The 26971-nt window shown below is 38.9% G+C and overlaps 1 long non-coding RNA gene across 1 annotated transcript in view; it reads left to right on the top strand.

Moving 5' to 3' along the window:
• LOC138160998 (uncharacterized) overlaps positions 1 to 15502 on the top strand; it is a 45507-nt gene extending 30005 nt beyond the window's left edge. Inside the window, exon 3 of the long non-coding RNA XR_011168238.1 lies at positions 15203 to 15502. This is a non-coding gene — a long non-coding RNA (uncharacterized lncRNA). The remainder of the gene's footprint in view (positions 1 to 15202) is intronic.
• Positions 15503 to 26971: the final 11469 nt, after the last annotated feature.

Raw genomic sequence — 26971 nt, 5'->3', positions numbered from 1 at the left:
GCTATCACTGCTTTTCTACATTTGGTCAGCAATAGGGTAAAGACCTCACTGGTGACTTGTGCTGGGGGGGTTCCCCGGGTCGCGGCCTTGCTGAATTGCACAGACTACTCACTGACCTGGGGCTTGCTGGTTTCCAAGAGAATGGCGCCTTGCTGGCACATTGTTCCTGCTGCTATGAAGCTGACTACTACTGCTTCTCCTCTTGGATCTCACGCCCCTTGCCCTCCAGTGAGACAGACCTTTCCTGCTGGGCTGATAGGATGCTTCCCTGCTCCTAGATCAATTCTGACATGTTTATCTAGTCATTTGGAGGGAAATTTGGGAGGACTTCTGAGGCTTCCTTCCTTATTCAGCCATCTTGGAACCAGAAGTTCATTTCTTTATCCTTCATTTTTTTTTTGGAGGGGGAAGGTAGGGCAATTGAAGCTAAGTGACTTGCCCGAGGTCACATGGCTAGTTTTTGTGTTAAGTGTCTGAGGTCAAATTTGAACTCAGGTCCTCCTGACTCCAGGGCCAGTGCTCTATTCACTGCACCACCTAGCCCCCCACCCTCCCCATCCTTCATTGTTGAAGAGGACCAATGCATCATGAGAGGGATGTCTTGACTTGTGCATGAATTAGATTTAAGTGAGCCAGAGCTGGGCAAAGTTTTCAGTCTCACTCTCTCCTCCAAAACAATGTAAAGAGAGGAAGGCCCTTAGCACTTGAGGGTGAGCTGCTAGGGAGGATTAAAAATAAACAGATGGGAGGTGCCCGCCATGAGAGGACATAGATGGGGTCCTTTCTGTGTGTACTGGATGCAATAGAGACATATTAATGAGGTCACATGGAATTCAGTGAAGTGCTTTATCTTAACACTGATACGATGTCATGGAGATTCCAATGAGTTTATATCAGACACGGGACTTACACATAGGCTTTGTAGGTTTGTTTGACTCAGTCTTTTCATACTTTAGGTTCAATAGTACAATTAGATACTTGTAAAAGATTTCTTAGCCAGTCATTTTTCAGTCATATCCAACCTGGGACACCTTTTGGGGTTTTCTTGCCAAAGAATGGTTTGCCATTTCCTTCTCCAGCAAATTTTACAGAGAAGGAAACTGAGGCAAAATATGTTAAGTGACTTGCCCAGAGTCATACACCAGTAAGTATCTGAGGACAGATTTGAAATCGGGAAAAATGAGTCTTTCTGACTCTAGGTGCTCTATCCTCTGTACCACCTAGCTAACTCCAAAAGGATATTTACTTTGCCATAAATGGAAAGGATAGTCACTAAGGATATGCAGTGAGGATGTCACTGATTTAGTTGACTGCAGTTCCCCTGTCTCTGGGTTGCCTAGGGTGGTCTACCAGACATCTATCAAAGGAAAGCTGGAGTTCATTGTGACTTTTTAACTCAGGAAAATAAGAAGTGACATAATTGTCTTGGCCTTTAGTCCCTTGAGTAATTTAAGTTTTGAAGATGGTTTCAGTACCTTTTAAGGAAAAGAACCAGCCTAGTCCACCTGGTAGAGGATAATAATGGATTTTACTCCTATTCTACCATATTTTCCTGGCCCTGATGCCAGCTCTCCAAGGTCAGAGATACATCACCCTATGTTGCTTCCATAGAGATCATTTAATAAATGTTCATGGAAATGAACCAAATGATCTTGAATTTCTTATTTTAAGAGTTCCTGGCCCCATCATTCTTTGAGTTAATCCAATGCATTTCAATTTTGTCAAACTTAAAATTTCAACTATTCCTCAGAAAGTGATCTGTCAATTTCAATCTAACACATGCTCTCTCTCTCTATATATATATGTATTTGCTTCCCAATTGCAGACATTTTATCCTGGAGCACAATTTATCCTGAATGGGAGCATATTGTCACATTATATTAAAAGATTGTGAGGTTGGGGTACATGGGGAGGGATATTGTTCTAGAGAGAAATTGGACAAAGACATGTGGAGTGGGTGATAATTTTCTATTGTAAATGTTTCTTTCTGAAATTTACCTTTTGCCTTCCCTTTCAATTTCCTGTAATTCTTCATAGTCATCAACCTAATAGTACCTTACATTTATATAGCACTTTGCAAAGTACTTTCAAAAACACAGTCTAAAAACCCTACGGAGTACATGGGACAGCTACACTCTCCTTTTATTGATGGGGAAACTGGGATTCAGATTGGTGAAGTGATTTGTCAAAGGTCATTTATAATAAGGTGCAGATCTGGAACTAGCACCTAGGTCTTCTGCCCCAGGTTCGAGCTTCTTTACCATCTCAACCCTTCTCCTCAGATTTCCTATTTCTTTTGAAGGAAAGTGAAACTAAGGTGTTCAGTGCCTGCAGAATTCTAATGGTATGAAGAGGGGTGGGTGGTTATTGAGTGTTGCAGAAACCTGAAAGAAAGCCAGCATGATATAATTTCATACTGGGAATCCATCACTATGGCAACAAAGAGCAGATTTTGAAAAATAAGGTTCACTATTAAAAAGGGGGGGGAGAGTATTGGGGGAAAAAAACTCTCTTCCTTTGGTTTTACTACCAAGTGAATTGTTTGTTTATTCCAAGTGCCCAAACCCAGAAACCATTTACCAAGAGACATTCATGTAGCTATCATGTCTTAATTATGTTTGTATGTGGTGAAACCATAGTAAGAAAATATTTCTTGTCATACTGATTTTGGTGGTAATAATAAAGACAGTATGTCTTTTAGGTTTTTAAGTTTGGAAGGAAATAGTAAAATTGTTTAAAAAAAAACCCTGAAAATGGATAAAATTATATTTTCTGAAAGAAGAATTATCTGTGAAGATGATTGTACCTGCCATATTTTGTTTTGGGAAATATAGCATGGTCAGGAAAGGGCAATATATAACCTTCTTCATTCAAAAAAATTCTCCTCTAATAGGTATTTAACATAATATTGCTTTAGAACAGGAGTTCTTAATCTGGGGTCTACAGCTTACTTAGGAATTAGATTTCAAGGGGTCCATAAATTTTTTAAATAATATTTTAACAAATATATTTTAATATAGTTGGTTCCCTTTGTAATCCTATGTGTTGTATTCATTTAGAAACATTATTGTGAGAACAGGTTCATAGGCTTTCCTAGACTATCAAAGGAGATCTATGACATAAGAAAGGTTAAGAATTCCTACGTTAGAGCAAAGAAAAAATGCACACATTAAAAAAGTAAAGACACAATTAAAATAAAGGAACTCAGTGCCATGCAACAGAACTTGAGTAGGTCAACTTTGAAAAGAAAGAAAATCAGATGTCAGATGTATGTTCCCAGCTGTGTTTAAAGAAAATGAGATTGAGTCTTGTGACTTGTTTAATTATGGTGCTCTCAGAGATTAGTATGAGAAATCAATGTCTAAATAGCAAACTCTCTGGTCCCGAGTGGTAAGAAGTCAGCTATGAACTGATTGTCTTCTCTCAAAGTAGCTTGGGCCTAGTCTTCTTCCTATCGAATTAATTCTTCATATTACCTCATGTTCTTTTGAGGCCAATTTCTCAACTTTGGTTAATAGGAACATGGGTCTCACCCAAGTACCAAAGGAATCTATTACACACAGAAAAAGGTTAGAACCCTTGCTATAGACAAGGGGTCTTGCTTATAGATATGCTACCACTGATCATGTAAGTTTACAGTGTGACATATGAAAACATGAATTTGTCTCAATTTTAAGCACAGAAGACAACTTTGTAATTGGTTATTATAATTTTGAGGTCCATCAGATTTGTATTTAGCTTATAAAATTTGTACTGGTCTAAATCAAATTGACCGTAAAGTATTAAAATTCACTGTATTCACTTAGAAGTCACTGATAAAACTTCCCTCTGAGCATTTGTGTCTTCCCACAGTATAGATTTCAAGCCTAATACAGGCCCCTAAATAATTAGTGACACACACCTAGTTGGTCCACAGTAGATGGTTCACAAAAAATCTCACTGACTGGTTATTGATGTTGGCTGTTGCTCATAAGGCAAAAAGATGAACATTTTCCTCAGAACGCACACTAGATCCTCCGAGAGATAGTGAAATGGAATGTGTGTGTGTTTATATGTAGAACGTCCTTGTGTGAGAGACAACTGAGGAAATGCTTTGTCTGTAAAAAGCACTAACCCTTACAGTATACAGAAAATGACTTTTCTGCAAACCATCCTTTCAGGAGAATGTGCCTCTGAGCCATCATGTACATAAAAGTATGATTTGCTGGCCCTCCTAAGAGATAAGAAAATGTTCCCTTTCAAAGTAAACTAGAAGATCTATGTCAGCATTTCCTTGCTATTAGACTGCCAAACAGTCTTTGATAGATTGTAAACCAGTATTTCTTAGCCTGCATTCCATGAATTTCATAGGATCTATGAACTTTGATGGAGAAAGAGTATATCTTTATTTGAATATAATAGGTTCTTTTGTAATCCTATATATTCTATTCATTTAAAAACATTATCTAAAAAGGAGTTCATAGGTCTCACCAGACTACCAAAGGAATCTATGACACACAGAAAAAGATTAGAACCCTTGCTATAGACAAGGGGTCTTGTTGTTGACAGATATGCTACCACTGATCATGTAAGCTTACATTGCGTCAACTCAACTGATTTGGTATACTTCTGTTGGTGAGTCATTTCAGTCATGTCTAACTCTTTGTGACCCTTTTTGGGGTTTTTTTTGGCAAAGATACTGGAGTGGTTTGCCATTTCCTTCTCCAGCTCATTTTACAGATGAAGAAACTGAGGTAAATAGGGTTAAGTGAGTTGCCCAGGGACACACAGCCAGTAAGTGTCTAAGGCTGTATTTGAACTCACAAAGATGAGTCTTCCTGATTCCAAGCCCAGTGCCCTATCCGCTGCATGTCCTAGCTACCCCGATTTGGTATACTTCTTTCATGGCGCTCTAACTGATTCTCTGTATCATTCCTTATAGAGGGTATCTCAAATCTTCTTTCCTCTCCTCATGCTTCCTGCACTTCCTCCTCCCCATTTTCACTCAGCTGAAGACCTTGTCTCTTACTTCATTAAGAAAATCAAGGTTGTTTTCAAACAACTCTAACTTTTTTAAAAAAAAATCCTGGATATCATACCTTGCTTTCACCTCTTTTTCCTCAGTCTCTGATGACTTAAGTAGCTTTCATCCATATCAAGACCACTCACTCTACATGTGTCCTTGATCATACCTCCTTTCATCTTTTCTAGCAAATGCTCCCTCAATAATCCATCTCTCTAATCTTCAATCTCTCCCTATCTACTAGAATTTTTCCTATTGCCTTCCAGCATGCTCAAGTCTCCCTCAACTTTAAAAATACCCTTCACTAGACCCTATGATCTTTTCAAGTCATTTTCTTATATTTCATCTCCCTTTCTCAGCTAAGCTTCTAAAAAAGCTATTTGTATTCATTACTGCTTCTTCTTTTCTTAATCCCTCCTCATCCCTTTGTTGTCTGACTTCTGACCTCACAAGTTGACTAAAGCTACTTGCTCCAAAGTGACCAATGATCTCTTAATTGCCAAATCTGATGTTCTTTTCCTTAGTCCTCATCTTTCTTGACTTCTGGGCTACTTTTGAAACAATTGAGCATCTCTCTCTCTCCTACCTTCTCCTCTCAGGGTTTCCATGACATTACTCTCTCCTATTTCTCTTCTTCACAGCCTCTTTTGTTGACTCATCTTCCCTATTGTGCTCCCTGCACTGTGGGTATTCACTAAGACTCTGCTCCAAACCCTCTCCTTTGCTTTCTGTAGACTGTCTTGTGGTGACCTCATCAGCTCCCATGCTTTTAATTATTGTCTCTATGATGTTGACTTATCTATCACTATATCCAGCTCCAGGCATGCTCTGGAGCTTCAGTTTTGCCTCATTGGACATGTCAAGAATCATCTCAAACTCATCATATCAAAAACCGAACTCATTATATTTCTCCCCAAACTCTCCTCTCTCCTGAGCTTTGCTATTTCTGCCTAAGGTACCAATATTTTCCAGTCTCCCAGGTCTATAATCTCAGCATTGTCTTCAACTCAACAATTTCCATATCACAACTAGATCAGCTGTTGAATCTTCCCATTTCTACCTCCCCAACATCTCTTGCTAATCCTTTCACTTTAATAACACAATCATGAACTTTGTTCAGGTTCTTTATCTTTTATCTATATTACTGAAAAAGTCTCCTAATTGGTTGCCTCCCTCAAGTGTCTCCCCATTCGAATCCATCTTCTGCATGGGTCCCAAAGTGATTTTATAAACCTCAGATCTGATCATACTGAGTAAAATACAGTGACTTCCAATTGCCTCTAGGAAAAACTATAAACTCCTTTATTTTACTCTTAAAATCTGGATCCAGGTGTCTTTTACACATAATACCTTACACTTTTGCTCTAGAGATCAATAATTTTTTTTCTTTTTAATTTGGCGTGTATTAAGTTTTCCAGTCTTATTTTATGATTCCCCTTCCTAACTTCCACAGTTCCATCTAACTGACCTCTGTTCCTCATACATGTCACAAGATCTCTCATATCCCCTGCCTTTGCGCTAGTTGTCTCCATTCCTGGAATGTGCTCTCTCCTTATCTCCACCTCACAGGGTCTTTTTCTTTAAGACACAAGTCAAATGCTCCCTTCTCCAAAAAGCCTTTTCTGATGTCCCCAGTTGCTAGCTTCTTTATCCTCTAACAATTGTGTATTTATGCTGCATTTGTTCTCTTTGTCATATATATGTGCTTGTTGTGTCCCCTGTTAGAATACTAGTCTCTTGTGAGTACAGATTATTTCTTTGCATTTTTATCCCACAGGGCTTTGTGCATAGTAGGTGCTTAATAAATGCTAGCTATTTAACTGCATTATTGTATAGTTTTAAGAAGTGGGTTGAGGAACAAGAAATTCAATTCAACCAGCATTTATTAAGCTCCTATTATGTGGCAGGCTCTTTCTCAGATGCTGGTGATACAAACAGAAGTATAAAACAGATCCTATTTTCAAGGAGTTTACATTTGATGAGATTTTTAAGAAAGGTCTTGATGGAGCTTGTTGGTACCATTCTGTGCACTCGTTACAATCCCAGTTCTGTAGGTCTGTTCTCTAAGTGGTGAGGGATGATCAGATCCAGGCAAATCTGACTCATATCCTTGAAACACAATGGGAAATTTTCTAATATATTTCAATGAGAGATATAACTTCCCCACAGACTGCTATGAGAACTTGATTGGCTCTCTCTCTCTGAGTACATAGCATTTAAGAGATTGCAAAGTTTTAATATATCTTCTCTAATTTTGTCCTGACAAGAATCCTGTGAAATAGTTAGGGCATGGATGATTAGACTTCTTTTTCAGATGAGGAAATTGAAGTTCACAAAAATTAAGTGACTTTTTCAAAGTGTCACAGAACTAGTAAAGGGGAGAATAGGCCCATAGATTTAGGGCTAGAAAGAACCTTAGAGGTCACTGAGTATAGCTGTTGCATTTTACAGAAGAGGAGAGTAAGATCCCTAAAGGTGAAATCAATTGCATAAGGTCATAGAGCTAAAAAGTGTCTGTGATGCAACTTTAACTTAGGCCTTCCTGACTCCAAATCCAACACCCTCCCTACCATACCATACCACTCTACCTCTCAGACTAGAAAGCAGGCTTTTTGACAACATTTTCTCACTGAAACATGATCCTGAGGGACAGAGCTGAGATGGTAGACTCAGGCAAGAACTCATCTGAACACTCCTAAATTCACCTCTGAGCAACAATAAAATAATACCTCAGAATGAATTCTGGAGTGGCAAAACCTACCAAAAAACAGGGGAAAAGAATTTTCCAGCCCGAGACAACTTAGGTTAGCAGGAAAGTTCACTTGGGTAAAAAAGAGAGCACAATTCAGTGCATGGCTAAGTCTGGGTAAGGCATCAGCAGGCTGCACTCCAACAAGTCAGCAGAGGGTCTCAAGCCCTGGTGTAGGTCAATGGTGAGGCCCTGCTCCCCTGGCACAGCAGGCCAGTGGCAAGTCCCCAAGCTGCAGTGCTCACCAAGCCCCTATAAGGAGCAGGCCAGTGGCAAGGCCCTATGCCTCTAGCATAAGAAGTTTGGGACAATATCCTCTCTAACGCAGGAACAGAATCCAAATTTGACATAAAATTAAAAGCCATGAAATAGACTGGAAAAAAATGAGCAAAAAAAAATAAAAAAATAATTTGACCATAGAAAGTTACTATGGTGACAAGGAAGATAAAAACATAAACTCAGAAGATGACAACAGTGTCAGTCAGAGTGGTTACATGCAAAGCCTCAAAGAAAAATGTGAATCAGTCTTAGACCCAAAAAAGAACTTCTGGAAGAGTTCCGAAAGAACTTTAAAAATCAAATAAAAGAGGTAAAAGATAAATTGGGAAAAGAAATGAGTGTTGTGCAAGAAAATCATGAAATAAGAATCAATAGTTTAGTAAAAGAGGAACAAAAAATGGGGGGAAAATGTACAAAAATTCACTGAAAAACAACCTTTTAACAAGTAGAATTGGCCAAATGAACTGTGATGCCTTTCAATATTCCATCACATTTTCTTTCCAATGGGAAAAATGATAATAGGGAAATGTAATTAAGATCAGAAGACTGCTTTGTGAGGGTATGAATTGAGAACAAAGAATAAATCTATCCAAAGTTCCCTCTGGTCTATGATTTTCTATCCCACCTCCTCCACCCCCATTCCTTATTCAGTGCTTGAGGTATACTTTGTCATCTTTCCCTACAGTCTCTTTTCTTTAGTGTTGCAAGTTGTCTGTTCAGTTTCTCTGATCACATCAACATTTATACGAAGTCTCCTACTGAAAATTTTTTTATTCAAAAAAATGTTTATTGTGCATCCACTATATATAAAGAATTGCACTGTGGGAAGGAAGAAAAAACGTTTATGTGCCTATCCCTGACTTTTAAAAAATCTCATTAAGATGTCATGTATATTTACAATTTTTGGTCAGCATTTGTGGTTCTATAGGTACAGGGAATTTCTGGGGAGGAAATGTCCTCTGCAAATTAGAATTTGGAGGGATTGCTGATGGGATGGTGGTAGTAGTGGTGGCAAGGCATTGAGAGATTAGATGATTTTCCTGGGGTGACACAATCAGTGTGTATCAGAGACTTGACCTGAACCCTGGTCTTCCTGACTGCAAGGCCAGTCCTCTGTCCACTTTGACTTGTAAGTCATGTACATGAATAACTATGTGAGAAAACAGACTGTGGCAAATGCCATATGAATGGTCCTGGTTATGGATGTAGGGGACTTCTGAGAGGTACTGATCTTTCTTTTCATTGTTGTTTAGTTGTTTCAGTCATGCCTAACTCTGTAATCCCATCTGGGTTTTTCTTGACAAAGATACTAGAGTACCTTTTTTTTTTTTTTTTTTTTTTTTTTTTTTTCTGTTTTGCTGTTTTCTTCTCCAGCTCATTTTACAGATGAGGAAACTGAGCAAATATGGTGAAGTGACTTGCCAAGGGTCACACAGTTAGTAAGAGTTTGAAGCCAGATTTGAATTCAGGTCCTCCTGACTCCAAGGCCAGCACTCTATCCACTGTGCCACCTAGCTGCCACATCTTTCTTTAATACTTTGTTGTTGCTGGTTGTTTCTAATGTCTTAACGTGTGATGCTGTGTAACTCACTTCAACTCCCTAATTCTTAATTTCTTCAAATGTTAAAAAGAGGGGGGCAGGGCTATGCTTGATGATCATGAAAGTCCCCTCTACTTCTAAATATACATTCTCATTTAACCACTGCCATTCCAGCAGCTCTTTGGAATAGGAATGCTAAATTGTTGCAGTATCTGATGCCAAGAAATACAATCTTGCCCCATCCTGTTCTCTACCATTAGAGATGAGCAAAAATGACATTTTAAGTCAGGGTTAGGAACAAGCACAATAGGGAAATAAAATGATTTGGGATCTTTTCAAAATGAGAAAAACAAGCCTAACCCCACCCAAAAAGCAGGTTAATTTATGTGTCTGCATCTGTGCACACACGTGCATCAGGACAGTTTCCAATCATCTAGAAACGTGAGGTAAAATTATGCTTCATGCCATCTGACTACATCTGAGTGGACAATTACAATTTTCATTGTGAGATGGGATATAAAAGCATCATACTAATCCCATCTAATTCAAATTCACTAGGTATTTGAATACCTACAATATACTCAATAATATTCTTCCTACTATATAGGATAAAAAAGAATAGGATATTCTTTTAGATATAGGATATACGTATATGTGTGTATATGTATATATATATATATATATATATATATATATGGTATATATATATGTTCTTTATATGTATAGGATAAAAAGAAATAGAAGACATGGTCCCTACTCCCAAGGAAGTTTTAATCCTCTTTGGAAAACTGAACCTATACAAAGAAATAGTCAGATATTGTATAGCAAATGATGAAGCAACAAATGAGTGGTGTCATAATGAAAGAGAATTGTAGTAGTTTGGAGAAGGAAGAGGTCAGTGTGGGCTGGAGCATGGTCAGAAAAAAGTGGCCTGGAAGAACTGGAATTGGCACTGGTTTTTGCAGAATAGGCAAGAAGAGGTGAACGCATTCCAGGTTGAGGCAATATGATGAGCAAAAGCAAGAAACAGGACACAAGCTTGACATATTTATGTAGTAGCTGAAGATCCTAAGAGATTTCACAGAGGAGTTGTCAAAGATGGGTTACATGGGACTTGGAAGCTAAGCTGAGGCTCTTGGATGAATTAGAATGGAAGGTTCTCCACTGCTAGATTTGACTTGGAAGGAGCACTCTTTTAGACAATAATGGTACCAATTGCACATTTCCTAGGAATCATTAAAGGATATAGTAACCAAGGATACATGATGCAAGACAGAAACAAATTGTAATTGCAGTGATGAGTTGATGTTCTCCTTGTATCTCTGTTTCTCACAGAGAGAACATTATAAGCATCTAGTAGCTTCTAGTCTTATCAGGTCAGAGGAATGACAACTTCCTTCATTGTAATTGTTGTTATCTCCACATACTGAATATTATGTCAGTCTGGGACTCTTGGACAGTTGCAAAACAGGTACTACACTCCTCTGGACACTCTCCTCCATTTTCTTTTTTTTTTTTTAAGCAATCGGGGCTAAGTAACTTGCTCAAGGTTACGCGGCCAGTTATTTCTGGGTGTGGTGCTAAGTATCTGAGCCTGGATTTGATCCCAGGTCATCCCGACACTGGAGCCGGTACTCTTACTCGCTGAGCCACCTGGCCGCCCCTACTATCCCCCATTTTCTAACCTTATTTTCTGGACTTTTCCCTATCTTTAGCCTTGTTTTCCTTATCCCAACTTAGCTAAATTTTACTATGCTCACTACTGGAGTCAGGAAGAATTTAGTGCAAATCTAGCTCTAGACACTTATTTGTTCTGTGACCCTGGGAAAGGCACTGAACTTCTGTCTGCCTCATCTTCCTCATTTGTAAAATGGAGATGACAATTGTATCTACCTCCCAGATTCATCATGAAAACCAAATGAGATATTATTTGTAAAGCACTTACCATAGGACCTGGCATATAGTGTATGCTTAGTAAATGTTTGTTCCCCTTTTTCCTATCTCTAAGACCGCATAGGTTCCCAAAGTGGGCAATTAGCCTTGGGTGCAAATAAGGGTCATTGAATAAAAATAAGGGGGCAGTGGAAGCATAAGGAAAGAAGAGAAGAAAATTTTGAAAGACTATTTGTAAGTGTTTCATCTGTTGTGTAACAGAGTTAAAGTTGTAGTGATTACATTGTTTTTACAAATGAACACATAAAATGCAAGTTATAAGCCAATCAGTGGTAAAGTCTGCTGACAGGTCTTAACAAGCAAGTGTTGGCAGGTGAGTGTGAGGTGCATGACTAGGAAGTCCAGCATGCATCAGCAGGAACATATGTGTGTAATGACTCATCCATAATACTATATGGTTGCATGGAAAAAAATTGCATCATCAAAATTTCAATGCAGAAACACCCCCCCACACACAAAAATTTACAATAAATTATTAAATTTAGGATGAATCATTTAAAAAAATAATATTTTGCATTTTTTTGAAATGACACAAATTTTAAAACAATTGTTAAAGGGATAAAGACAGTAGATTGCCAGGGGGGACTGAATAATTTTTTTTAAGGGGGTGGTAGGTCAAGTAAGTTTGGGAACCTCTGGGGAAAAGAACACTTTCTCACTCCAGATCTAAGTTACAGCAGCAGGAGTTAGCAGGGTCATAGCAGGGCCTGGACAAAGCCCCAAACATTCAAAAGGAGATGGCCCATTTTTTTAAAAGCAATTGGGGTTAAGTAACTTGCTCAAGGTTACACAGCCAGGTGTTTCTGGGTGGGTGCTAAGTGTCTGAGCCCAGATTTGATCCCAGGTCATCCTGACTCTGGGGCTGGTGCTCTTACTGCACCACCTGGCCGCCCCTCAGATGGCCCATTTTATGGAACTCCTAGAGCAAATCAAATAGCACAATTTCTTCCTAGCTGTTTGTACATCCTGAATCCCTCTGTATGCTGAGTCATCATGTACATAAAACACAGAGTACATAAAACAGTCCATCATCTATTCCTTACTTGCTCTTCATGGAAACTATTTCTAAACAAGAAGTTGTTTGGATTATAGTTATGTTTTACATCAGAGAGTAAATCACTAATAAATTGCTTGTTGCCTCTTGGGTATACATGACTTTCATTATGTGCACAGACTCTCATAAGAAGTTGTGCTAGAACACCATGCACTTGTACTAAGGAAATACCAGGACTGCTTCAGTTGATAGAACATGGGTTGTTTGTGTGATCTTTCATGTTGATATGTTAAGCAAGAAAGGGCTGACTTTTTCTTCCTTTCCCCCCCCCCCTTTCATCTCTCTAGTATCAGAATAGTACTAAATCTAAGGATGGATTACTTGTTCAGTGGCTTTTATTAAAGTATTAGTTTGGGAATCCAAAGGGACTTCTCTATTTATAATAAGCATAATGGGGACATGGGCCTTTGCAATTGTGGTAAGGCTTCTGGTAGTGATTGCTAACTGTGACCCTTCCCTCTTTTGTATTTCTAGCAGTCTATTAGCCTCAGGGTAATTTGCATAGCCTACCTGAACCCAGTTAGGGGGATTGGAGAGGTGGTAGAAATCTGAAAGTCTAATGGGTAGGAGTGCATATTTTTACACTAGCTTGAAATGAAGCAGCAGGGTGTGGTGACTCTAGGGGCCCACAGCCAAGTCCAGAGTCTGGGAAGAAGTGAATGAGTTTTAACTGTCCTAACTTGGATAAAAGGAAGAACTGGGGAAGCAGTGGATAGGTGCTCCAAAGGTCTTGACAATTTGACAACTGCTTGAGCAGCTCTTTTGTGTGCCATCTATCTAGGCAGAGCTGTGGGCCTGACCAAGCAAATAGATGGAAATGTCCTGAATGGTCTGGAAGCACTGTGGCTCCAAATGTGCTCATTCTAATAGAACAGGAACTGAGGAAGCAGCAATAGCAGCTGCAGGAAGTGAATGAAAGCTACAGAAACCACCAAGTTAGAGTCTATATGGCTCAATCCAGCTGAGAGACGGGGTGATGCTGGACAGCAGAGAAGTCACAGAGCAAGAGCCAAATGGCCCAGACCTAGAGAACCTGCAGGCGGCTGTGTGTGCTGAGACAGAACATGGAAGAGAAATGAGTGTGGCAGGGAATGCTGGACCCATGGAGCAACAGGGCTGCTGGAAAGGAAGAATGAAGAGGCACAGAGAGGCAGAGAGGAAGAGCAGAGCCAGACCTTGCCTCTGGTGGGGGCTGTGCATCAGGCAGAATGCAGGTCCGAAGGAAAGGGGCTGATCCTCCAAGCAACCCTGGGTGCTTTTCTTCTGTGAGGTGGGAGGGGCCTCTACCCCTGAGCTCGCTCGCGCTCTCCCTCTTCCCCCTCTTTTCTCTGTCTCTCTGTCTCTGTCTCTGTCTCTCTCTCTCTCTCTCTCTCTCTCTCTCTCTCTCTGTCTCTCTGTCTCTCTCTCTCTCTCCCCCTCCCCTCACTTTTCTCTCTTTCTGTCTCTGTCTCTGTATTTCTCTCTTTCTGTCTCTGTCTCTCTGTTTCTGTATCTCTTCTCTCTTTCTGTCTCTGTCTCTCTCTCTGTGTCTCTTTGTTTTTTTGTCTGTCTGTCTCTTTCTGTCTCTTTCTCCCTTCCACCCTGCCTCTCTACCCCTCAGTTCTCTGTGTATAAACACACACACACACACACACACACACACACACACACATCTCCTTGTGGAAGGCCCTTTTGCTTAGGTGTGATACTACTGGTATCCTTTGTCATGAGTAATAAACTTTTCCTGAGTTTGAAATGCAGCATGGAATAATGGATCTATTGATGGGGTTGAAGCCAGGAGATCCAAACTTTAATGCCGCCTCAGTCAGATACAGCATGCTGGACAGTGGTCTGGCAAGGGCGGGGGTGGGTTGGGGGCAGTGTGTCTACTATTGCAGATTCTCTTAAGCTAACCCACCTGCTGGTGGCATTGGGTTGGTGTGGTGGGGGGAAGGGTGGGACAAAGAACCAGGCCCCCTCTCCACAAGGATTGCTCTCTAGCAAAGTCAGTGACCTGGGAACTCTACTATTCCTTTAGTTCCTAATCATGAGATGTCTTCATCAGAGTCTGAGGGGAGGGGTCAGTCAGGTAGTTGTGATGGATTTCTCAATGCCTTGAAGCTTCATCTAGACTACTTTTCCTGCCTCCTTGGTAGAAGTTGGTTGGTAGTTGCTGTGGGTGCTAATTGTGGGCCCCTTCACAAAGGTTAGTCTTCTACGTGGCTACAAGGAATACCTTGGAGGGGAAAACCCCCCAACAAAGCCTGTTGTTTCCAAGGGGAAAGCCCGGTTAGGGCATGAGCCAGTCACTGAGATTCCTCCAAAATAGACAGCCTTTTCACCTGTTCTTCCTACACACAGAAGCACAAATGTTTTGCTCTTAGTTTGCATAGGGTTCTGTTGATCAGTGATAGTCTTTAAATAGCAGAGGGAAGTCTCCAAAGAAAATACTGATTATTGGAGGCTTTCCAAATCAACAAGGTTTTGTTTCATAAAACAAAACTATATAAACAACATACAATAAAAAAGACGATGAGAGTCATGGCTCTGAGATGCTGTTTCTCTTTTGAAACTGCTGCTGAGACTTACTGTCTCTGCAACTTCTATTCTGAGGAAAATGTTCTGATTAAAAACCTTTTTTAATAGACACTCACCAGCAAGCACAGCACATGGCTCGTGGAGAGATACCGAAGATATGAACATAGGAAGGAAATACTGAGTCATCCCCTTGGCTAAGAAGAAAAAGATAAGAAGAAGAAGTCATAAATCTTCAATAATTTAATTTTCTTGTGTCAGCGCCTACTCCCTCTCTTTGTTTTCTCTAATAAAAGAATAAGTAGGTCAAAGACTTGAAAATTGACTGCCAGTCTGCAAGAAAATAGTATGAAAGCTGTTAAAGAATACAGTGTACCTTTTTCTGTTTTATTATAAAACTGAAGTTTATCTATTCAAAGTTTCGGTTTCATTGTATAATATGTAATATTTCATATGTTTGCAATGTATGCTTATATATGGATTTATGGTCATGTAGCCAGAAGGAAGTAAAATTGATAGCTCCTGGACACCATTAGTATCCACATGTCCTAAGTACATTGGATGGACTCCCATTGGATGGTAAGTGTATGATAGATAAGATATAGATAAGAGTCAAACAGAATGGACAGACATCAGGGATGGTCTGTGACCTGCAGCAGGGGTGGGAATACTAACATGGAAAACAGATCTCCTGGGTAATTGGTATATAACATTTCTTTAAAAAAAAAAACTTTTTCTGAATAATCAGAATCAACTTTTAAAATTTTTAAACGGTACCAAACATTGTAACAAATGCAAACATTTCCATCCATAAAGAACTCTGAATCTCCATTAGGTACATCTTGTTTTTCCAGATGATGATAAATTAAATGCATTAGGTCCAAAGCTGTTTGACTAATCTAATTTCCTCTGAATTTTTATTTGTATTCCCTTCTATGAATTTCAAAACTGATTTCATGATAGTTTGGTTGTTTTTTTTGGGGGGGGATGCTTCAGTATGAGTAATCCTCCTCATTTCAACAAGCCCTTTCCCCCAAAGCCTTCCTTTGTAGCAAATTAGCCTAGTCAAGCAAATCAAAACCACACGTTGTTCATGTCTGAAAATGTGCATCTCATTCTGAAAATCTTGTCCATCCCCTCCTTGTCAAGAAGCAGGTAGTGTGCTTATCGTCAATTTAGTGAAGCAAGCCCTGGTGGATCACTGTATGGATTAGAGTCTTTAAGCCATTCAAAGTTGTTGGTTTTTTCTTAATAGTCTTATATACTATTTCTTAATAGTCTCATATATATATAGTCATATATATTCATGGTATGAAAGGCGTGCCAGTTCTTCTCACTTCACTGCATCAAATCATATGAGTTTTCTGAGACTTCTCTGAACCCATCCCATTCATCATTTCTTACATGGTAGTAATATTCTATTATGTTCACATTTCAAAATTTGTTTAGCCATTCCCCAAATCTTGGGCACACCATTTTGTTTCCAGTTCATTGTTACAACGAAAAATTGCTGCTATGTTCTGAGGTACTACCTCACACCTATCAGATCGACTAGTGTGACAAAAAAGGAAAATGTTGGATGTTGGAAAACTGGAGTTGTGAAGTGATCCAACAGTTCTGGAGAGCAATTTGGAAATATGCCCTAAGGGCAATAAAACTATGCATACCCTTTTTAAAAATTAAATTTTATGTTTATTTTTAGTTTACATTGTTCATTTCCACAAGATTTTGAGTTACAAATTTTCTCCCCATCTTTCCCCATCTACCACCCCAAAACAACAATTGCACTGTATACACCCTCCCCCAATCTTCTCTCTCCTATATCCTCCCCCATCCTCCTTCCGACTTTCTGGTAGGGCAAGATGGATCTCCATAATCCAGTGCCTGTATACCTTATTTCCCAGTTGCATGTAAATAATAATAATAATTTAAACATTTTATTTTAAAACTTTGAATTCCAGATTCTTTTGCTTCCTCCTTCTTTACCCCCCTTACTGGGAAGATAAGCAATTCAATATAGGTCATGTATGTGTAGTTACCCAAAACATTTCCATAGTGGATATATGGTGAAAGACCGACAATATTTCCCTCCATCCTATCTCGACCACCACTTGTTCTGTTCTCTACTTTGACCCTGTCTCTTTTCAAAAGTGTGTGCTTCTAGCTACCCTCTCCCCCAACCTGTCCTCCCCTCCATCATCCACCCTCTCATCCCCTCCCCCACTACTTTCCTGTAGGGCAAGATACCCAATTTAGTGTGTATGTTATTCCCTCCCCAAGCCAAATTCAATGACAATAAGGTTGATCTATTCCCTTTTGCCTTCCTGTTCTTCCCCTCCATTGTAACAATTATCCCTTGTCTCTTTTATATGAGATAATTTATGCCATTCTGTCTCTCCCCATCTCCTCTTATTATATTCCTTTCTCACCTCTCAATTTCACCTTTTAAATATCATCCCTTCCTATGCAAATGATCCTGTGCTCTCTGTCTATGTATAACTGTACACATATATACACACACTCACATATGTATTTATATGTACATATACCCACCTACAAAGACATATATGTATGTATACATATATATGTATGTGTATATATATGTGTGTGTGTGTATATATATATGTGTGTATATATATATATATATATATATATATATATACACACACACACACACAACTTTATATTCCCTTCAACTGTCTTCCTACTGAGAAAAGTTTCATAAGTTACAACTGTCATTTTACATGTAGGTATGTAAATAGTTCAAATTTGATAAATTCCTTATGATTTCTTTTCCCTGTTTACCTTCTTATTCTTCTCTTGCTTCTTGTATTTGAATGTCAAATTTTCTATTCAATTCTGGTTTTTGCATCAAGAATGCTTGAAAGCTCTCCACTTCATTGAATGGCCATATTTTCCCCTGAAACATTATACTCAGTTTTGCTAGGTAGGTGATTCTTGGTTTTAATCCTAGCTCCTTTGATTTCTGGAATATCATATTCCAAGCCCTTTGATCTCTTAATGTAGAGGCTGCTAGATCCTCTGTTATCCTGATCGCATTTCCACAGTATTCAAATTGATTCTTCTTGGCTGCTTGTAATATTTTCTCCTTGATCTGGGAACTCTGGAACCTGGCTTTAATATTCCTAGGAGTTTTCTTTTTGGGATCTTTTTTCAAGAGGTGATCAGTGAATTCTTTCAATTTCTACTTTGCCCTCTGGTTCTAAAATATCCGGGCAATTTTCCTTGAGAATTTCTTGAAGCATGATTTCTAGGTTCTTTTTTGATCATGGCTTTCAGTAGTCCAATAATTTTTAAATTATCTCTCTTGGATCTGTTTTCCAGGTCAGTGTTTTTTTCAATGAGATATTTCACATTGTCTTCTATTTTTTCATGTGTTTGGATCTGTTTAATGGTACCTTCATTTCTCATGAAGTCATTAGCTTCCATTTGCTCAAATCTAATTCTGAAGGAATGATTCTCTTCAGTGAGCTTTTGAGATTCTTTTTCCATCTGGTAAATTCAGCTTTTTAAGGAATTCTTCTCCTTATTGGCTTTTCGGGTCTCTTTTGCCATTTGAGTTCATCTATTTTTTAAGGTGTTAATTTCTTTAGTCACATTGTTGACTCTCTTTTCATGATTTTCTTGCATCATTCTTACTTCTCTTCCCAATTTTTTCTCCATTTCTCTTACTTGATTTCAAAATCCTTCTTGAGCTCCTCCATGGCTTGTAACCAGTTCATATTTTTCTTGGAAGCTTTTGGTGCAGAAGTTCTGATTTCAATGTCTTCCTCCAGCTCTACACCTTGATCCTTTTTGTCCCCCAAAGAGGATTCTATCGTCTGTTTGTGCTTCTGTTGTTTGCTCATATTGGCAGACAATTACGTGACTTTTGAGCTCTTTGCCACAGTAGAACTCTGCTTGCAGAGAGGAGAACTTTGTCCCAGATTGCTGGGGTTTTTGCAGCTGCTGGAGCTATTAGGAGGGCACTGTCTCTTCAGCTCCCACATGGTGGCTCACTGGTCACACCTCAGGACCACCACCCAAGACCACAATCCACATCCAGGCAGGTTAAGGCAAGAACAATTGCACTCTGAATGGTTTCTCCCCCCCCCCCTCCACCATGATCTGCAAAGCAGGAACTCTGAAGCATCTACTTGGAGGCAGCTGCATGGCTGCCGCATCACCTCTGCTTCTCACTCCAGGGAGCAGTGGACAGACCACACTCCTAGGTCCCCCAGTTCCAACAGAGTTCTACACTGACCTTTTACTTTGTCTTTGGCATTTATGGGTTGATATTTCTGGAAGCCAACACAACTGCTCGTTATACACTTTCCCAAGGTCCGGTGGTTGGGGCTGCCCTGGGGCTAAAACTGCAGGCTCAACGGGGCTGTGCTCAGCTCCCAGCACACTGCAATGAACATTTTCTGTTTGCCTGCTAAGCTACCTTCAGTGGGAGATTTGTTTCTCTCTATCACTTTGTTGGTCCTGCAGCTATAAAATTTGTTTAGAGTCATATTTTATAGGTATTTGAAGTGGTTATAGGGGGAGCTCATGAGTTTTCCTGCTTCTGTACCACCATCTTGGCTCCACCCCCTGTGCCTGCCCTTTGATCCAGTAATACCACTGCTAACTAGGTATATATCCCAAAGATATTGGAAAAAAAAAGAGAACCTATTTGTACACGAAGTATTTACAGTAGCTCTTTTTGTGGTGGTTAAGATTTGGAAATCAAAAGGACACCCATCAATTGGGAAATGGCTGAGCAAGCTATGGAATATGATAATAATGGAATATTATTGTGCTATAAAAAATGACAAGCAGGATGACTTCAGAAAAACTGGGAAGACTTTTATGAACTGATGCATAGTGCAATGAACAGGACCAGGAGAACATTGTATATAGTAACAGCAATGTTGTTTGATAAAGAATTGTGAATGACAGCTATTCTTTGCGATACAATGATCCAAGACAATCCCAAAGGATTAATGAAGCATACTATCCACCTCCAGAGAAAGAACTGGTGCTGATTGAATATGGATTGAAGCATGATATTTTTTCCTTTTTCCTTTTATTCAAGTCTTCTCATACAAAATAACTACTATAGAAATGTTTTGCACAATTGCACATGTATAGCCTATATCTGCTTACCATCTCAGGGAGCAAAAGTTAGAATTTGGAAACCAAAACTTTAAATAAAAGTGTTTAAAAATTGCATGTTTTTCCACAGTCAAAATCAACATTTTATCCATTTCATCTCCTATTATCTTCTTTTTCCCTTGCTTGGTCAATTTCTCAATTAGAATGTGAGTTGTTTGAGAGGAAGGACTGACTTTTCTATCTTCAACTCCACTGCTTAGCAAAGTAAGTGCTTAATAAATTTTTTATCAATCTGTTTTCATTTGTTCAAGAACATTTCCCTTATTTATCATTATAATCAGTATCTTCTGCCATCATACTATAATTTGTTTATGATGTGGCTTTTTCAATCTCAACCATGGATTGATTTGGAACTTATTTTCATAGATGGAGTTTTTTTCATCTGTAAAATGAGGATAATACTAATACCTACCTCACAGGGTTATTGTAAGGATCATATGTATTAACATGTGTAAAGGATTTTATAAACCTTAAAGTGCTATGTAAACTCCAATATTTTAAAACTATTCTTTAGTTTCTGAATGTTTTATACACAATCTGTTCCACTAATCAACATTTTTTCTAACCAATACCAAATAATTTTTGAAGATTCCTGCTTTGTAGTAAAGTTTGAGGTGGGTCTGTCTGAATGAGTATATAAATGGTATGCTTCTCCATTTTGCCCATGTCAGAAAACCAGGAAGGTCAGCTAACATATTGGACAACAGAATCTGGATCCAATAATTCCTCAACAGATGAAAATGTTGGACTGAAAGTAGTAAGGTGAAATTTAATAGTGCTAAATGTAGAGTCTTACACAGGTTAAAAAAAGTAACACTTTTAAATTGTGACAAGGGTAAGGTCTAAGGGTAATCTAAATAGTGGTTCCTATAGAAAAGATCTCAGGAACAAGCCCACTATGAATCAACAGTGTGATATGGAAAGAAAAAAAAAACCATTATCAAGACGGGTATAGTGTTCAGGACTAGGACAGAAATACTTTTACTCTACTCTTCTCTGGTTAGCATACATCTTTAGTTTTGAGTTGGATTCAAGGTGTCACATTTTAGGGTGGACATTGATAAACCAAAGAATGTTGAGAAGAGGTTGACCAGAATGGTGAAAAGTCTTCAGATAATATCATATGAAGAATGTTTAAAACACGGGATCTTAACTTGGGTTCCATGGATAGATTTCATGAACTTGAATGAGAAAAAATTACAGTTATAGCTTCACATTGCAGGGGTTAGGGGCAGGGTGCCCCTGTGAGCTGGAAAATCCATGTAAAAATTTATTTGCCATTCCTTCATACTAAAGAAAAAAATGTATTTAAAAATAAAATCTATTAATATTATACAACTATATATATATTATGCATTTCTGAGTTTCTAAACTTTTTCTATGTCATCTGATGGCCTTTGCATGTCATCTATGGCTTCTGTAAAACTTTCCCAAAATTGCCATTTAATTTCTTATGCCAACGTGTGATGTATCAAAACTGTGATGGGGAAAGTTGTGATGGGGAAGGAATAACTATATCTTTATTTCAGTATAAATGATTTCCTTTTTAATCCTGTGCATTTTATTTTGTGCATTTAAAAATATTCTCAGAAGGGAGTCCATTAAAAGTCTAAAAGAGAGTCTATTCAAAGAAAAAGTCTTAGAAACCCTGAGTTAAGGGGCGGCCAGGAAGCACAGCGAGTAAGAGTACCGGCTCCAGTGTCGGGATGACCTGGGGATCAAATCTGGGCTCAGATACTTATCACCACACCCAGAAATAACTGGCTGTGTAACCTTGAGCAAGTTGCTTAACCCCCATTGCTTTAAAAAAAAAAGAAACCCTGAGTTAAAAGACCTTGGAGAAAAGAAGACTCAAAGGGACAGCTATCTTTAAGTATTGCAGAGGAAGTAGGTTTATTCTTCTTGAATGCAAAAAGACAGAACTAGAAAGGTATGGAGAGGTAGATCTCGGGTCAATTTCTAGGAAAAACTTCCTAAAAATTATAGTTATGTATAAGAGGTATGGATTGTAGTGGGAGGTAGTTTTCTTCACCATAGAATGAGGCATGGATGATCATGTACTGAAGATGTTAAAGAGAGGGTTCAGGAATGAGTTGGAATATGTGACTTCTGAAGTCCCTCTAGTCTCTGAAGTTCTGTGATTCTGCCATAGCACGTGCACTGGAGCCACTTTCCCACTCCCCCCCCGCCCCAACACAGGCAGATTGGGTCCCAAAGGCAGCTGCTATATTCCCTTAGGATATTAGGTTAACTTTGACAAGTTGGAGGTCTCATTTTTAATGCTTATCAGCCTTGACACAAGTATTTCCTTACTCAATTATTAGAGATATTAGCTAGCTAGACTTAATTAGCTTTTAGAAAGGGCTATTTGCTACACTAGTATTTTTTATACAAAATACGCAGCCAAGCCTATATCACACTCTCCCCCCAGTTCATACAGAGTCTGGGGCAAAGTAGATTTAAGGGCATGTGTGACAAAAGGTGCATGGGTACATAGGTGGGGGTGTAATTGATAGATTTTGAAAACACTTTTGCGAGTGTTTTCAAGACATTTTCCTTAGGTAGTGGTTTTTGTTTGTTTGTTTGTTTCTATTGGACTCTTTGTAGAGTTTTTCCTTTCTTGACCAGTCTATTCAGGGATCCTATTTAGACACTGCTTTTGGTTGCTCAGGGGATGGGACTAGGATATTGATGGGAAAATGAGGAGTCCAAAATCTTCTGGACCCAACAATCATAACTGTAAATGTGAATGGAATGAACTCTCCTATAAAATGGAGACGGATAGCAGAATGGATTAGAAATCATAATCCTACAATATGCTGTTTACAAAATCTTCTGGACCCTTTGATGTTTATAAGGACATCTTTTCACCAAGCATCTAGGAGGAAAGGAGACTGAGACTGAGGTCAAGACTGGTGATGACTGAGAGGGGGTGTATGTGTTTTTTCCTCACTCCACAAGTAATTCCTTCTGTGGAGGGAGCGGGTGGGGGCTTGAATAAGTCTCTTTCCTCTGCTGCCAAATACTCAAATCTCTGGGTTCAATACTAGTCTGCTATAAAATCATAGACAATCTACTGGATGGGATTGTTTCCTTGACCAATGTGAATATCCTGGTTGAACAACCTCACTGTAGTTCATCCAATGCTTTTTTAAGGGATCTAAGTTAATCAAGGACTTTCCCTATACTTAGTTTAAGACTATTGTTGACTGATTCAACAAATAAATGCTCTCACCTGGTTAAAGTATCAAGGTATAGAATCTTGACACTTTAAGCGGGGTGGAGTGATTTGGTCAATTGATCCCCTTCTTCCTCCCCCCACCTTATGCTGCTTTAAAAAAGAAGAGGAAATGGCATTTAAGAATATGAAATTAGCAAGAGTGAATGGACCATATCAAGCATACATATAAGTAATCTCTGCTGGAAGTAACACGATTTTGAAATTGCCTTGTGACTGATTTTCATGTGTTTGAGATGAAATACTTAAAAATAAATAGGAAAATATACAGGCACTGTTACTGCCCAAAATAAAAAAAAAAAAAAACAGCCCAAAACTTCTGCCTGCAATAAAAACTCACTTTTAAAATCCCATTATTTTCTTATGATGGTATATAATTTCAAATAACAATGGAACTTCAAGCATTCTGAAGAATCAGAACCATTGGTCTGCTGAAGGGCAATGGAGAAATATGGAATGGGCATAATTATCCAGTGATGATGAGTTATAAAGGGTATCCTCAAAGAAACATGATTAGAAAAGGAAATAGGTTGGTTAAATAGTGAGTGTGAAGGATAGATATGGCCTGAGTGCTGCCCACAGAAAATTAAAAGACCTAGAAGAAAGCAACCAGCATGATCTTTGGAAGATTTGTGGGAAACCATGCACACAAATTGTACAGAATGAGAAAGTATGGATAGATTACAGTCACTAGATCAGGGAGCACTGACATTGCTGAGATCCCAGATTCATGGAAGTATTGAAGTTTTACTGCTATTTGTAGCAGAAAGATCACTAGACCTGGAATCAGGCCATTAGGTAGCATAGTGTATAGAGCAGCACCCTCGTGTTTGAAAGACTTGAGGTTAACTCTGGCCTCATGCACTTGGTACCTGTAAGACCTTGGGCAAGTCAAGTGACTTTTCTCAGTCTCAGATTCCTCTTATGCAAAATAAAGACGATAAAAGCACCTATATTAAAAGTTGCAGGGAGGATTAAATGAAATAACATGTAAAATGTTCTCTTAATTTTAAAGCAGTGCCAGTTAGTCAGTACATATTTATTGAGTGTCTACCATTTGTCAAGCACCATGTGAAATGCTGGAGATCCAAAAAATGTGAAAGACAGTCCGTGGTGTTGAAGAGCTCGAAACTTGATCAGGGAGACAACATGCAAATAACCACATTCAAGCAAGATATGTACAAGATAAATGGGAAGGCATTAGAATTAAGAGGGATGGGGAAATGCTAGCTATTAATTGAGAGTCCTAGGTGTGAGTCCCGATTCCTGTACTTAATGACTAAGTGATCATGGTGAGGCACTTCCCTTTCTGACCCAGCTTCCTCTGACTGTTAGTTTCCTCATCTGTTGAAAAGCCAGTAATAAAATTTATATCATGTTAACATGCAGGAGAACTTTGTAAAACTGCAAAGCGCCAAGTAAGGTATTTTAATTCTTATTTAAACTTCTAGTAATATCTCTGATTAAAATCAGTGATCTTTAGGTCTAATGGAATATACAACTCAATCTCTCCTTCCCTTGTCTAATGAGTTTCACAAAATCTAATCATTCACAAACTGACCAGAATCAGTATGGATATGGAAACAAACAAACATCTCTACCTCCCTTGAGAGCATCAAACCTAGATCTGGAATCACCGGCACATTAGCCTTGTACTCTTAATATATAACGTGAGATTTTGAGCCTCATTTAAGTGTGGCAGAGCCCAAGTCTGTGGTTGAGATCTGTTTAAAAATTAATGAATAAAGGCTCCAACAACAGATACTTCAATGGTTAAACACTTCTGTTAATTGTTAAACAGTTCTGCATCGCACTTTTTAATCACATTTCTTTTGGCAACTTATTTTTCAACAATTCCATTCATTTTGTGAGAATTAAGATAATATTGTTATTTTAACTTGGCAGGAATGAGGAACCAGACATACTGAGAGTGAAAAATGAGCTGCTAGGTCAGAGCCCCAAGATGAGGCCTCTAGTCCTAGCCTTAGAGCTCCAGGGGCTCACCTGATTTGCTTCCATCGACTCCCGTCTGTTGCTTAGGAAGCAGCTTCTTCCTTTATCAATAGTATTATGTCAGCAGAAGCTGTTATTGATTGTATCAGATTGTAAAACAAGAAACTTGCATGTGTTGTGTGAAGCAATTAATAGCACTCACTTATGTATCAGATGCTGCTGTAAAGTGGCCGCAGTTTAAAAGAATGGAATTCTGTCGAGAGAACTCTGCTTCCCAGCTGTTTAGTTCATGCCAGTCTCTTCAGAAATTTTTTCTTTAGTTCTTGTTCTCTCTCTCTCTCTCTCTCTCTCTCTCTCTCTCTCTCTCTCTCTCTCTCTCTCTCTCTCTCTCTCTCTCTGTGTCTCTCTCTGTCTCTGTCTCTCTCTCCATCTCTGTCTTTCTGTCTCTCTCTGTCTCTCTGTCTCTGTCTCTCTCTCTGTCTCTCTGTCTCTGTCTCTCTCTCTCTGTCTCTCTCTTTCCCTTTCCCTCCCTCCCTTTCTCCCTCCCTCCCCCCTTCTTTCCTCCCTTCTGTAAAATGAGGGAGTTGGAAGCCATGGTATAGAAAGTTCCTTCCACCTCTAAATCTATGTCCTATGATTTCAAAATCCCTTAGAGCTCTGAAATACTGTGGTTTCAATTTCTTGCCTTCATTTTTCAATTTAGAGCAGCTATTCTGTTTTAAGAAGGTAATTTTATTCTAGAACTTGCCATGCTTTTGTGGTCCTGTTTGTTACTTTGCTAGGAGGTATTGCTTTCCAGGACTGCATTCTTTGTTCTCCACTGGTATGGAAATTTTCTTCCATTCCTTCTTTTACTCCTGAAGTCATTTCCCCCCATCTTTCAGCTTCCTTTCAAGGCACTCTATGCGCTGCCACACAGTAGGCCCAAAATTTTGAAAGAAGACTTGATTCTAAATTAATCATAAAAGCATAGGCTTAGGGCAGTCTTGGAGACAATTTCAGCTAATGCAGTCTCCCCCATACCACCAGGTCGGGAAGAGATTTGAAGTTGTCTTGAGGGTTTGCCTTGGCAAATGTTTGGTTCTGGACACCACATTTTAGAAAAGACATTGATAAGCTGGTGAGTATCCAGAAGTAGGAAGCAGGAATAACTAAGGGTTTCAGATCAAGCAGGATGATGATTAAGAAAAGGCTATCCTATTTAGCAATTAATAAAGGGTTCTTAACCTTTTTATGTGTTTTGGATTCCATTTTGTAGTCTGATAAAGCTTATGGAACTCTTCTTAGAGTGTTTAAAAATGCATAAATTAAAATACATAAGATTGCAGGAGACATCCAGGTTGTGCATTGGATAAAGCTCTGGACTAGGAATCTGGAACACTCAATTTCCAGAATTCGAATCTGGCCTCAGATACTTACTAACTGTGTGACCTTGGGCAAGTCACTTGATCATGTTTATCTCAGTTTCCTCATCTGTAAAATGAGCTGGAGAAGGAAATGACAAGCCACACCAGTATCAGTACAAAACC

This window comes from Petaurus breviceps, unplaced genomic scaffold (assembly GCF_028583685.1).
Source record: "Petaurus breviceps papuanus isolate PSGF00001 unplaced genomic scaffold, PetGlider_PUasm1.0 183, whole genome shotgun sequence".
NCBI classification, from domain to species: Eukaryota; Metazoa; Chordata; class Mammalia; order Diprotodontia; family Petauridae; genus Petaurus; species Petaurus breviceps.
This window is presented reverse-complemented; position numbering and strand designations above follow the sequence as displayed.